We start from the raw sequence: 15,671 nt of genomic DNA, 5'->3' as shown, positions 1-15,671 counted from the left end.
GAACCGTTGGAAATGCTCGTGCACTGGGGTAAAAGGATGAAAGCAAAGCTTTAAGAAGATTAGTCTGGGGCTTCCCTGGTGGCGCAGTGGTTGGGAGTCCGCCTGCCGATGCAGGGGACACGGGTTCATGCCCCGGCCCGGGAGGATCCCACATGCCGCGGAGCAGCTGGGCCCGTGAGCCATGGCCGCTGGGCCTGCGCGTCCGGAGCCTGTGCTCCGCAGCGGGAGAGGCCACAACAGCGAGAGGCCCGCGTACCGCAAAAAAAAAAAAAAAGAACGTTAGTCTGGCTATTACGGTATGTTGGATGAATTGGAGGCAGAGAGACCGCACTTAGGAAGGTTTCAGAGCAACAAAAGAATGAAAAGCCACAGACCACGCTTATAAGAATGGACAGTAGAGGCAAAACCAAGGAATTCTTTGAAGGAAGAACAAACAAGAGATTGGTGACAGACAGCATTTATATTCACAAAGCTAAACAGCTGGGAGAGGAGGGAGACATGTAGTTGAAAACAGATATTCCCGATGACATATTCAGTTCTTGTGTTAGATGAGCCACACATCCACGTTTAAAAATGTTCTTTGTTTTCTGATACTTGATGGCTATTTTGTAGACTCAAACATGCCATGTACGCTCAGGGTCAATAATACTCAAAAACAAGCTAATAAATTTTGACTAGATTCAAGAGCTAGTTAGTGTGATACTAAATCGTAAGGATAGTTTTGACAGAGCCCTAAATAAATTTTAGGAATTAAAGATTAAAAAGGATTTTATAATGTCTTTCTATCATGAGTACTCCTGGAATGACCTGCTTGCCCCCACTCACCTGGGAATAATATGCAGGGGACCATGAACAAAAAATGTGAATTTTATATATTTATTCTTCTGGCCAGGAGAGATAGTGGGTTGGTAGGTCCTGTTCTTCTGTTTCTTGGAAGAGCAGAATTTGTCTAGAGACAGAATGATGTACTGTATTGTAGACAAAAGAGCTATTTTGAAGCCAAGCTGACTCGGGCACTAGCTTCATCTCTGCTATTTAGCATCTGTGTAATTTGGGCAAAGAGACTTCACCTGTGAGTTGCCCGATTTCTTATTTGCAAAACAGGGATAACAGTACATAACTCATGAGGCTGCTTGCAACACTTCAATGAGGTAACATGGTATTAATGACAGCCGCGTGGAAGGTGCTCAGGAAATGCTAGTTCCCTTCCTTAAAAACTTTAAGAAAGGTTCATTTGCTTAGCTAAGCCCTAGACAGGTTATTTTGATGAAACCTTAGGGGACTAGTGCAGAATTTATTGGGGGTTGGAAAAAAATGTATGTGTAACCAACACTACCTCTTATCGAATTACTCCAGGGCATTGCCTCTAGTAGACAAGCAAGGCCAGAGACAGAGACGGTGTGCACAGTCATCCTTGACTCCTAAAGAAAAGTGAGAAACTAAGCAAGGAAGTCATCCAAGCCATCAAGTATAATTCCATCCCAGGTTTGAGCAGATTTATTTCCATTTTTGAAGGAAAGTAATTGTATCAGTGAATAGATAGAAGGGTCAACAACACAAAGATGAAGAAAGGACCAAATCATGGTAATGGGGCAATAAATTCAGTGCATCTGAGGAAGGCAAAAATGAAAATATAAAAATCAACACAAGTAATATGTCTGACTTTGTTTTTGGAGGCAGATGTTACTGTGGCTTAGATGGCAAATCCTCATTCACAAAGTGAATGATTGTGTCTTAGGCTGCATAGGAAATGCTGATTTAGTATTTGGGAGATTTTTATTAAGAAATTCAATCTAAGTTTGGTGGAAAACAAGGACGAGTGATTAATAATCAAACTGAAGGATGAAAAAGGGACAAAGCAAGTTTGAATAAAGGAAGAAAAATGAGGCAGAAACTTATTTAAAGAAGCCAGGCTAAATTATGTCCTTCAAGCCTGCATAAGCAGCTCCAAACAAGAATAGCAATTAGTGAGGTAATAGCCTAGGATTTAGAAAACCAATAACTTTTCTTCTGTGTGTATTATGGGTGTAGACATACTGACACAATATAAAATTATTAGTTGTTAAAACTGAAGGAGTTTTACCTTAAAACGAGGACAAACATAAGCCAAATAGCTCATATATATCATTTAATTTGTTCATGAATCCAGCTTAAAAGAAAGGAAAAAATACATAAAAGGAGCAGTGTAAAGAGATTTCAGAGGGAACAATTCTTTGAAGACATTTTAGACTAAGATGAGAATCTCTGACTTCATGCAGACCAAGGGAGGGAGCCAATATCACCGTTTGAGAACGGCAAATGAGGGCCAAGGAATGGAACAGAATGAGTTTTGAAGACAGTTTTACTGAAAACCGTCCAATTATGTGCTCCTTGAGAGCTGCCATCATGCCTCTTTAGTACACATTAGTAATGTGTTTGGGGTACTCATCTGGTGCTTTTTGAATTATCCTAATTCCAGAAATTGAAACCTGAAAGGAGATGGTATGGATTTAAAGGAATTCCACTTCTCTATTGTTTGAATATAATGCTTATTATGATGCCAGCTACAAAATTAAGCCAAGTCTTAGGAACTCAACTCTTTGATATTCTAGAGCCTTGCCCCATGCTACTGGTATATTTTTCTTTCTACTTTTTGTCCACTTGAGATTGAAAATTGATTCAGAGGACCATTACGTAGATAAATACCTATGGATTTGTCCACCAATACAGTGCCCTATCTGTGACAAGTTTTATTATTTAGAATTTAAATGTGCAATCAGTGGGGGAAAAGATCTAGAAAATACTAAGGAGCTAGTCACAAATGGACTTAGTGCATATTGAGTGAATGGCTGTCAATATCTCCCTCAGCAACGCCATGGGAAGGGCACTGAGCCACAGGCACACACGCCAACCTCGGGACCTTCACACTCTCCTCTCAACTGCCACTGAGCCTGCTTCTGATGTTGGGTGGGCTGAACCGCAGACAGGAAGTAGTGGGGAGCCAGGGGTAAGCCCCTCTCAGGTAATGGAGAATTGACTGGAGAAATCAGAGGCCATTTCTAGCTCCCAAAGTTTATGGATATTAACCTAGTTTGAGAGCAAACCCTCCAAAGAACTTAGCTGAAATCATCTCATAAATCTTTTCAGATAAGTTAGGAAACCAGGTCTGAAGAGGTTTCACGATGAATGATAAAACACGGGCGGCTGCGTGGCATGCCCCTGAGGAAAGCAAGAGAGGGATGTGGAATGAGAGTCAAACTCTGTCTGCACTTAAAGGGCAACATGACAACCCCCCCACAAACTCCTGCAGCTGTTGTTTTAATGGCTTATTTATGGTGTTACAGAGCCAGTCATGTTTACTCTGTCCCACAGTTAGTTATTATACACAGGGACTCAGTGAATGAATTCTTCCCAGTGAAGAAACAAACTTCCTTGCTATAATGGGGTAGTAGTTTTGCCTACTACCCCGTTACTGAAACCAATCATTATTTTCTGGGACTGCTGAAATTATTTAGGAATCCCCTGTCCCTGGGCAGATAGACCCGAAGTTTTCAGCTGACCTTCACAGCTTCTGCCATTAGGGCAGTAAATCTCCCTTGAGGGCAGACAGCACTTGGGTAATTTTAGAGAGGGCAAAGGAGCAGAATTATAGGTTGTCTGGGAAGGGTTGAAAGATTAGACCTCTAGAGGGAAAAACTAAAATGAATCATCTCAAAGGGCAACTACTACTTAGGGTCAAAGTTTAAATGTCTGTAACCAATGTTTTAGTTTGACTTGCTGCTGGGATAATTAATGCTCTCAGTTCTTGGAATAATTGAAAATAAAGCATTACATTTAGAACAGCTGAATTCATTTCAGAAAATAAAAAGGACGTTCATTAAGAAAAAGAAACAAACCTACAGTCACTGAGCACATGAATACATGAAGACAAATACTAATGACTTACTTTTCTGAAATGAGTAATTTCCTTTATTTTAAACTATAAAAGGATATGATGGATTTCTTTAGAACAAGAATGGTGGAATATTAGGGTAGGTCCTCCACTTCTTTTCTTTAAATGCTTCTCTCTTCATGTAACTTAATTTGTATACATGTTAAAGCTTTGATTTCAAGAGCCACAGAAGATCTTGGAAGGAATCAGAGGCTTCTGATCCTACTCTCTAGGGATCGGGTTGCAGACCCTGAGCCTGAGGCAACATATCTCGAATGTTTGTCATGCGCTGTCTACTGCACACGTGGCTTAACCAACAAGGTAGTGCCTTTTTTTTTTTTAAATAGTCACTTGCATTCATCAATGCAGTGGTTTTTTTGTTGTTTTTGGCTGTGCGGCATTCGGGGTCTCAGGGATCTGACCAGGGATTGAACCTGTGCCCCTTGCATTGGAAGTGCAGAGTCTTAACCGCTGGACCACCAGGGACGCCCCAAGGTAGTGCCTTAAAGTCACCTTTGTCCTTAGCAGCAAGTAGGCTAGCACTGCATGTTTAATAATCTAGATAGATTTTAAATATTTCTAGTTTTTATAAAATTAATACAATGCCTGATAATTGGAGAGCAAGAATATAAAATATTTTGCTGTATCAGAAAAAAACCCTTAAATCCTAGTCTTATCTATTATAGTCTGATTGAGTTAATTAGTCCCAACATATACCGGGAAATAGATTTAACATAAATGTTTGAGAATGGGAAACTTTAAAAATTCAAGTTTTCCAGATATTCCTAATTCTCTAAGTATTTGTAGTCAATTTGATAACGTATAAATAAAAAGTGTGAAGTAGAAATCCACGACATAGGAAGGCATTTGTAAGTCACAAAGAGACTTGCAAACATTATTTTCGGGTGTCGGCTGAGAATCAGTTTAACTGAACAGTGAGCGTCTTTGTGGGTGACAGACTAACCCAGATGCCTCTGATGACAAGGATGTGCCACTGCACTTGGGACAGTTGGCTCTCTCCGTTCTCTGATTTGGGGCAAGTAATTCTTCAACTCTGCCTCAGTTTCCGCATTGTCCAACTTCTCAGAATAGTTATGCCTTTCAAATGTCCTACGGTAAAGTGCAGTGAAAATGAAACCTCTCATTTTTATGGCTGCTATTGCTTCTTCTAAACCAGATTAGCAGAGGGAATGAGTGGCTTTGGTCATGGTCAAGCTAGCTGCCTCTGGCTATGTCAACCTTGGCTTCTAATGAGATCCCTCTGGACCCCAAGAAGGAGCCTGGATGTCTGGTCTGTCACTATCAAGACCTGGCAGATGGAATCAGAAGCAATTATGCAGATAAAGCTAAACTCCTCCTCTGCAAAAAAACCCCAACAAACAAAAACACCCTTCATTCCTGGCAGCTAATTTCATCAGATATCTGGAGAGGAAATATTATGAAAAATTTTTTTTCTCTATTATTGCTATGTCACCTCAGTTCTCTGCTTTTCTTATTTTTACACTTTTCATGAAAATAAGCTCTTGCATCTCCATCTTCTAGGGCTAGTAGCCAAAGTAGAGTTTTATGGATGCCACAGAGCAGAGCTGTCTATTTCCTTGTGTGAAGACCCATCTCTGGGGAAAGGCTTGGCCCACACAGTGACCCAAACCAGCTTTAATGAAATAGCCAGACGATGACAATGATCTCAGTCCTTCCACAGGCTTAAATCATTGCTTGATTGTGTCCAGCTGGCAGTAGTAAAATTTTGTTGACTGGGGCTCCACGTGTGTTTTTTTTTTCTTCCACGGGTGTTTCTTGATCCATCCTTAACCTTTCTTCATCTTGTTATTTTAATAACCTTCCAAAGAGCGTTGTACCTTCCACGAATCTAACAGATCTCCAGCTCTGAGTGACTTGATCAGCTTGTAGGTTATGTTTGTGTGCGGCTTGCAGAGTTCAGCTCTCTATGCTCATTAGAGCTAACTGTACACAGACACCTTCTGTGTGTGGTGCCTGAAGCCCCACGCCAGGCCTGGCATGGTATTTACATCCTTTGATAACGTGATTATCGAGGATTAAGAAGTATAAGTAAAATGACAGTCCATGACAATCAGTTCATCAACAACACTGAAGGAAGCGTGCTTTCTTAAAGGCATAGAACTGTGTGCCAAGCACCTGATGCTTAGAGATTTGCTGGAATGGATAAACCCTCTCTCTTCCCAGAGCGGCGGGTAATGTCATTTGGCTGAAAGTCGGTCTTTAATTATGGTGAGACTGCTTAGTGCACCCTGATGGTCTTACTGCTTGCTCTTTCCCATTAATTCTGAAGTTGTAACCCAAGTCCAGAGCTGTTTTGGTGTGACCCTGAGGTTACTTGAGTTTCGCATTTGTTTAAGTAAATAATTGTGATCAGTAATTTCCCTCTGGAACCCTTGGAGTATGGCAATTACATGAAATCTGCTTGGCTCGGTCATGCATGCCCAGAGTTAGAAATAAGTGCATAAGGCATTTGGAATGATAATTCCCAAGATATGCCTGAGCCCCTCAATAGCTCTGTGTTCCCTCTCTGGCTCATCAATATTCCTATTGTCAGTTTTAATTGCACAAGCTCAAGGAGATAAGGAAAATGGAGGGTATATTCTTTTAAGCCACAGAGAAGAGATGGTTTCTATTCTCTACCACTAAGCTGAAACCATATATTTGCTCCAAGTATAAAAGCTAACGCTTGGGGCAATATTTTCTTGTTTGACTTCTTTTTTTTTTGGCTGAAAAAGTATATTGATATTTCTAAAGTAAACTGTGCTGTAACTAGCGAGGAGACAGGCTGGGTTGGGAAAATGAATTAAATAAAGTGTATGTCTGAGTACCCATTTAGAAGAGTATTCACAGTCTCAACAGCTCTTAAAGGAAGGCAGTACATAATCAATAATGATGTACTGTTTGGTTTTCTAAAAACCAAAACTTCTGGGTAGCAAATGCAGAGTTCTCTGAGAAATCAATGGACGTTAATTTCACAGAACCACAAGTCACATTTATAACAAGTGGAGAGAAATAAAAATCCTGACACATCAACTTCATAAAAATTAGGTAAGTATTTAATTAGGCAGCCTATTTTGCAGCCTTGTAGAAATTCTAGAAGGTCTCGTGTCCTAGAATACAAATAGTACTACAGAGTTTTATGATGACTAAACCACAAACTGATGTTATAACCTCAAATAATTTAAGAAATGACAAAACATGATAAAGTGGATCAAATAGGCAATAAAATAGAAAGGCTCCAAATCTGCTAAAAATAAAACTCTGTCAAATTTCACCATGCAACTTCATAACTATTAGACACTGAGCAAATCCCTTAATATCCCTGAGCTTCAGTTCCTTCATCTATGAAACAGAGATTCCCATACTTTACTCAGGTCAGAGGGTTACTGTGGAGACAAATGAAATATTTATGACAGTGTATTTAAAAACCATAATACGCAGTACAAATGGTATTCTAACAATATTTAACATCACGTGGCAAAAGTTCTTTAAGGATTGTAACCTTTGCTATTACTGTAAAGAGCTCACTAGCACCCTGGTCATGGTCACATTTTTAATTTTCTTCATAGATATTTATGCCTATAATTTGGATCAATGGTCTACAGTAGGATATTAGTGACTAATGATCTAAATAGCCTAGCTTCTCATAAATGTGGATAACAGAAAGAGTTAATTCAATAAGCTGTCCTACACATATATTCTTTCTGAAAATGAATCAAAATGGAAAACTATTAAAATAGCCAATGTGGCTAGAACTCAAAGAGGCACAATAGAAAGATCAGTGCATAGAGAAGGTAGTAAAGAGGATAATGATGCCTTTCTTGCTCTGTCAACTTGCTGTGTGAGATCTTCTAAATCCCTTCTGATTCCCAGCTGCCTGTGAAGCTTGATGAAGACAAGGATAACAGCTATGAAGTACTCTTTAGGAAAAATTTATTAGAGAGGGGGCGAAGGCGAAAAAGTCAGCCAGGATGGGTTCCTGTAAAGTTGAGCCTTGGCCTCACGACTACTGCCCTTGGTGGAGGGTTTAGGGAGGCCTGAGAAGGGGCAGCTGTGAGCCCTTAGCGGGTGACATTGCCAGTGGCCTGGGTGACGAGCACCAGCCAGCAAAGGGCTCCTAGGTGACACACCAAACAGCATCTACCACAACTGCCATACACTTTCTTACAAAAAGCTATTCTCTAACAGAAGTCAGGTAAATGTGTATTACAAACAAATTCTCTTGAAAGTTACCTTCTGCTCTTTCTGTCTCATCTTAGTCAAGCCACTGTGGACTTTGCCTTAGAACCTGGTAAGTGGGCTTATCTTCTCACACATATCCAGCCCATGGCCGTTTCAGTAACAATACCATCTTGCCGTACAGGGTCTACCCTGCAAGGAAAATGTGAAGTTGATTAAAATGGCTTTGACAACTAAGATATTGCTTCTCCTTTTTCATGTTACCTTCCCACTACCCATTTTCCATAAGTATCCAATTTACTCTCTGATTGACTGTCTAGGGCCAGCAGGGTGAAAAGCTGTCATCAAAACTAGGTATTAAGGGGGCTTCCCTGGTGGTGCAGTGGTTGAGAGTCCACCTGCTGATGCAGGGGACGCGGGTTCGTGTCCCGGTCTGGGAGGATCCCACATGCCGCAGAGCAGCTGGGCCCGTGAGCCATGGCCGCTGAGCCTGCGCGTCCGGAGCCTGTGCTCTGCAGCGGGAGAGGCCACAGCAGTGAGAGGCCCGCGCATACCGCAAAAACAAACAAACAAACAAAAAAAACCTAGGTATTAGGCATTTAATTATGTAAATTTCAGACCAAAAATACTAACTAATAGTGAAGCAAAACTCAGAGTGCCTTTATCAAAGAGCCCTTCCCTCCCTAAAAAATTTCCAGAAATATATATTTCAGAAGCCAAATAACTTTCGTTTGGGACATGCCACACAGTTTATCTTCATCTGAGAATGTTGTAATAAACATTCTGTAGTTTTCTGATTTCTGTTTATTGACTGCCCTCCACTTGACTATAAATACTGCAGGTGTAGTTGTCTTTCCTGTTCACCACCGTATCACCAACACCCAGCCCAGTGCCTGGTTCATCACAGCGCTGAACAATTATTTGCTGAAAAAAAATTATGACCCTTAGTCTATTGCAGCTTTAAAAATTCCTGGAGTAGTGAACCCTGTTTAAATGCATTAATTCAGTGTCTCTTAAATGAATTTATGCACAGACCTACTCTTCTCCCCCAACCCCCATCTGGAATATATTTTGAGAAATACTACCTTAAAGCAAGAAAAACAATTCAATAGAGGTTGGGATGTGATCTTGGTCTAGGTGGTGATTGTGCTGGTCATTCACCTTCTGCCCTTCCCCAAATCCGTTCTCCACATTCTTCTACGCTGACCTTACAGGCTCCATCATCTGGGCTTTAACGACCTCTGGTTTCTGGTTGGGTTTGGCCAATGTGAGGCAATGCAAGAGATGAAAGGGTAGGGGGAGGGAGGAATTTCTTTCCTTCTCCCCCTGCTCCCACTGCAGTTCTGTCTGTGGCTGCATCCCTCCATGACAATTGCTTCTCCCCAGGAGAACCCCTTCCATTCTCTAAGCCCATCCAGGCTCCCGGTAACACGTTCCCTTCCTCCTCCCATCTCAGTTCTCAGGGAGGTAATGACTTCCTCAGGTGCTAGCCTTGGGATCCTCAACTTTGCCTGTAAGTTTCCTTAATTATACCCCAACTTCCCTAAAGAATCCTTCTGTTATAGTCTCTCCAGATGCCACCATGCCTTCTGTTTCCTGGGGCCCCTGACTATACAGTGATGGCTTCTTCCGTCTGGAATGGACTGCCAAGGGGAAATCGAACACCTTCCTGGCAGAGTTAGAGCTTCACATTGTGGTTTTGTTATTTTGATTGAAGTTTTACGAATTCCCAGAATTTCATCCATATCCGTACAGGTTAGCACAAAAATAAACCCCAGAACCAAAGTAAAGTACTCTTATGAGTTATTCATCTTTCTGGTTCCCAGTTGGGAGGTGAACTATGTATTAGATGGTTTTAATCTATTCCTCACACAGATTCTGAACTTCAAAGAAAATAGGAACTTATTCCTTGGGGCCATCACTCCTCATTTCTAATATAGTTCAGGACACTGTATGCACTCATTGCACATTCATTCAACTCATGTATTCATTTAGATGATGGCCACAGCTGCTGAGAGTAGATGAAGTGGGGGCATTATCCATTAGCTTCAGACTCAAGGGTAACATTTGGCAGCACTGTGGACAAAGGGAAAGAGGGGCACATTTGTGAAAAGAAGGTACCAAATCCCCAGGTGTAATGTTTAGCATCTTTTTATGTGACACAAAGATGGGACTAATATACTCACTTTTTATTATGACAGACGGCAATAATTAGGATCTGTCTAGTGGTGGTAGAATAATGCAAGTGCTCTTTGGGTCTATGAGCATATGCTCTGTAGGTAGGGGTGATGATGTCACTGCACGAACTGTTGCTTTTCGAACTAGCTTTAATAGGTATATTCGCCTTAGAAATCAATGGACTCAGAAAATCAAATAATGTTGCAAAATAAAGTTCCCTAAGATGTGTGGAGAGAAAACTTCCCATTCTGATGAATGGGATATAGAAACCCATGCCTTGTGGAGGTCCCCACTGGCCATCATGAGCAGTAGGAGGAGGTTATGATTAGGGGACAACTAGTCACAGACGTGTCCCTTCAAACAAGTCCCTAAGGCTGGTCAGGTAGCAACCTGCTATTTAGCATCTCAGGAAGCCTCCAGCAGCGTTAATACAAACACAGTCAATTACAGCTGGTCTTTTCCATCAAAGAGTTTGTGAGGCGTAAACTCAATATAACCACTGTTTCTGTTTTGATCTCGTTTGCTCCTTAGCCCATTTCTTCTTGGCATAGTTTCCATTACCTTGGAGATTATTTTACAGGATAAAATGGTTGCTTTCTAGTTTTGTGGGTCCTTGATATGGGTTATGTGCTTCCCTTCTGTGGAACTGGTTTGTAGGATTTCAGGCTAAACCTGTTTGGGCAGCTAAACTTGTGATGAAAATAATAATAACCCAGTTCTCCTATTCTTGCTTATAAGTATTTATTTTAATAATCATTTGTTTGTATGTTTATCTCCTTCTCAAAGTATTAGTTCCCTGAGAGCCTGTCTCTTTAGTCTTTATGTTGTCTTAGGAGCTGACTCTTCCCAGGACGACTAAGGGTGGAAACAACCCATCCCCCCAGGGAAAGACCAACCCTGGCTTTTTATCTCCACCAGAAAAATGATATCAGAATCTACAGGTATATTCCCCAAAGTCTGAGTTACTCAGTCTTAACACCATGTGTAGGACATCAACAGTTTAGTATAATAGCTATAATAGCTTTATTTTATTCCAAGTAGGTTACCTAATATTTCTTATCCTCCCTTACATATACCAAGCACTGTGCTAGGTTAATTACCTACTCTATTAAGGAAGAAGAAGTAGATTGATGTGGCTGAGAGTATTTAAGTAGAGAAACTTCAAAATATATTAAAAACCGCCAGGGAAAAGTCGAATTTCAGCAACAAGCATTTGGGGTGTATAGGTGGGATTTGACTAGTTGGGAGTGAGATATACATTTTAGGAGCTAATTCAATAGCATGAATAGCAAAGGCTGGAGTAAAGTGATATTGGAAGGTAGGAGACCAGTTGAGAGAAACTTGCAATAGGCCAGAGAAGGTATGACATCACATAACATGGGCCTCACTAGGATGAGGCCATGTGGACTGGAGAAGAATGTTCAGATATGAGCCTGTCAAAGATATGCATTAGGGAAGAGGGAGAAATCAAGGAAGACCCCAAGGTTTCCTAGCTGATGGTGGAGGGGGTGGGGAGATAGCAGATGACAGAGAAAGAATGGACAGTCTGGAAAGTGGAAGAAATGACCAGCTTGCTCTACCACATCCCTCTTCCTCTTCCTGAAAACCCTCACAGCTAGGAGCTTCTGAAACCTAATACCAAATTCAGTTTTTGAGGATTCAATTCACTAAGGGAGGAAGTGTTGAACCAGATTCTAAGCCTCCCTGAGCTCCTGCCTCTTGTATTCTTCATGAATCATAATATTTACTAGAAGGGGAACTGTACTTTCTACTTCCCATTCCAATTTGCTGTCCTCATGGAGAATCTTATTTTTGCAACACCATTAGACATTCTAAATTTGGAATTTCCCAACTCCCATCAGCATAAGTGATAGTTTTAATGTTTCTTAAATACAGTGTTTGGGCATTTAATTATATTACGCAAAATTAGTAAACAGCTATTTCAAGACAGGGCTGATTAAACTGAATCTGCAAGGTATGGTATTTATTAGTATTGTATTTTCAGAACCAAGTGATATAGTGTCCTAGCTCTTGAAGTTGAAAGATGAGTGGTGCCTAGAAAATGATTTAACAGTGATGATGGTTGGTGTTTAATGAAATAGTTGTTGTGATGATTTCTTGTAGAACTGATTAGACCCCCGAGGGGCTGGCTGAGAGAGAGAGACACGTGTACTCTCCTTTTTTCCTTTCCATCACTCACATAGCCCCGTGGATGCTCCTCACGCATTCTAGAATTTTTGCTCTTTTTCACATTGCTAGATGTCCTGTCAGCTAAAAGAGTTGCTGACCAGGGAGAATCCCAGCACTGCAGATGCTGTAGATGAAGATGGCTGTAGAAAAGGGACCGAGGGATTGTGGAGGGAAGATGATGGATGGAAATGTTGAAAATAAAATACATCTTTATGCTGGTACTTCAGCTAAAGCCGTGGTGTCTTTTTAGTGTTCACCCTTCTGTCATGTGATGGGGTGCCTACAGAGTCCCATGCCTACCGTGCTGCTGTTAATTTCTTCAGGTTTCTTTGTAAAAATAAGGTGTCCGTGGCAATATATTCTAAAATCTTTCTCATCCTCTGCATCCCTCTCCCTATTTGTATGCCTTTTCTTATTTTTAAGGAATTCAGAGTGAAAATATATTCGTTACTGGATGGTTTCTGGTCTATGAAATCTGCCTTCATTCCAGATATTTATCTGTAACAGGATTCCACAGCCAGGCTGTTGTTTCAGAGACTGACTGGTGAGGTAGCAGTTTGAGGCCTGATTTAAGACTTTTGGTAAGATTTCACCAGACCATGTCTCAAGATCATCACCAGAGACTTTCTTTCCGTCTGTGGCCACCTGGATGTTACGTGCAAAACACTATACTAGTTTGATCATATATAAATCCCACTGGTAGCCTGCTTCAGGGAAAGTGGCTGCTCTTGGCCTATCTGCCTTTTCCAGAACTCCTATGAATATCTTAAAATATGGATATCCTGCATAGAAATGTACTTTTAAGGACGTAATAGAGGATAAATTAAAAATCTGTGAGTTTCATATGCATGACTTTTCTCCTGGTATCTCAAATTCCAGTCTGTGAATAGCCTCCCTTCCTCCCTTGGGCCTGAAGCGGGTGATGCTGTCTTGGGCTGAATATCCCAGGGCTTCAGCTCTGGGAATCATTTCTATACCTCCCGGAAACCATGGGGATCGACCTAGTCTATGGTATATTTTCAACTGTGTGGTTGGGTCTTTGGTTATTTTGGAATCAATACATTTGTCCCTTTTTCTGCTCTTTGTCATCCCTTTTCTTTTTTGCCCCTAGGGTTTTTCCTTCTCTCTAGTTGTTCCTCTGTACCATTTGTGTCTGCACATCTGTGTATCATCTCCATTTCCTACTGGTAAAGGCTTTTGGTTAAATTCTCAGCTATTTATATGCTCTTCGCTGAAAAAGACGTTACTTTTTGTCATTTCTGCATCTTTTCCTTTCAGGAGCTAGCTGCCCTGCCCCTATTTGGTGGCGCTGTCTGACCACCTGGTCTCACCTCCTCTGGTACCCAGCTCTGGTTGGTCCAGCCCTTTAGTCTGCACCTGATTCACTCAGGTATGGGCATGTAACCTAAGTCAAGCCAGTCATAGTTCTTCCCAGGATTTTTGTGAGATCTTGCAGGGAAGTGGCCCATTTTCATGCTTTCTTTGGGATAGTTAACTGTAGGGAGAGTAAAGCTTAGGACTGGCAAGTATTACCTTTGTTACATCAGGGGGGAGTCTCTCTCAGAATGAAGCCAACACAGAGAAAAGCAAAGCCAAGAGAGAGAGGGCTGCATTGAGTCCTTGACATGGTTGAGCCCCAGGCTCCCAGCCACTCCTTCTCAGTTACATGGGCCAATAAGTTCCCTTTTCTGCGTAAGCTACTTTGAGTTTCTGTCCCAGCACCTAAAAGATTTCTGACTAAACCACAAACACGAAATGCCAGTTATAAGTCAAGAAATGTCACCTTAAACAAGAGAAGGTCTCACTAGCCTACGACTAGAAATATAATTTCACATATATTTAGTACCGAATTGTGAATGAGAGGGACTAAATTCTTTCTTACCCTCCAGAAGGTGGGGACCACAAGCCCAGGTGTCCCTAGTTATACCCGGTCCTGCTGAGTGCTTTTCACCAGTGCTCAGAAACAGGTCGCTCAAATGGGTCCCTAGCATTTTTGTTCATCATCATGCTGCCGCATCACTTTTTTGTAAAGCCCCAAGGTTCTGTCCCCCTCAGGTCACTGCATCAAACACCAGTCTGGCCCTTGTGAGGCAGAATGGAGGCTGCTCTTCCCTTTACCATTCCTTTTCAAGACTGAGAGAAGGTCCTTCTCTTGATCTGGACACCACAACCGTGAGCAGAGCCTACCTTACCCGTGTGTGGGTTGGCTGTCCTCATAGCCCACAGGCCCAGCGTGGAGAGGCCAGGCCACTCCGAGTTCTCTAGGTGTGTCCAGCCCTCAGAGCCAAGACCCAGGGAAAGGATGCAATTTCTAGTTCCTCCAGTCTAAGGCCTGCCTCTCCAAGCCTTATTTCCTGTTCCAGAAGCAACTTAGATCGTTGACAGAGGCAATGCCTTCTCCATGTGGGGAAAGCCTACGCCACGCACAAGAGCATGGTGTTGCTCACTGGCTCCAGTGGGCTAATGACTCAGAATGTACCGAACAACACCAGCACCTGCAGCCTTCAGTGACACCTTGTGTGGGACAGCGCCAGTCCAGTCCAGTCCTGTTGAATTGTTCCCTTCAGTGCCTTTCTCCTAGTAAGAGGTGGAGATCACCCCTTAACATATACTATAGTCTTCATGCTGCCAACTTAAGACACACTCCTGAACACTGCCTGGAATTGAGTTCGAAGAAAAAGAAAGAGGGTGTAGTGTAGAGAGTAAAGGGAATGTGTGTCGGGATGTAAGTATGGTCGTCAAAGAAGGGGTATCTAAACAGGGGACGTCAGAGCTGGTTCCTGAGGGAGTAGAAGGAGCCAGGAAGAGAAAACATTATGTTCCCAGAAGTGCAAGAGACTCAAGATTTTCAAAAAGGTGAAGGGAAGCCGTGTACAGTGGGAGAGAGAGAGAATGGTAGGGAGGTAGGCAGGAGTCACACCATGCAAACAGTTTACAGATGTTTGAATTTTATGCTAAATGCAATGAGAAGCCACTGAAGAGTTCTACATGGGTCAGATACTTAATCAGATTCATGTATTTAAAAGACTAGTTTGGTTTCTGTAGGGAGAATGGATAAGAGGAGGCAACATGGTAAAGAAGGGAACCCAGTGAAAAGGCTTTTGCAGTGGCTCAAGTCAAAGATGATGGTGGCTTGGCCAGGGTGGTGAAATAGAGATGGAGAGATGGAGACCAATTTGAGAATATTTTGCAG

This window comes from Delphinus delphis, chromosome 7 (assembly GCF_949987515.2).
Source record: "Delphinus delphis chromosome 7, mDelDel1.2, whole genome shotgun sequence".
NCBI lineage: Eukaryota > Metazoa > Chordata > Mammalia > Artiodactyla > Delphinidae > Delphinus > Delphinus delphis.
This window is presented reverse-complemented; position numbering follows the sequence as displayed.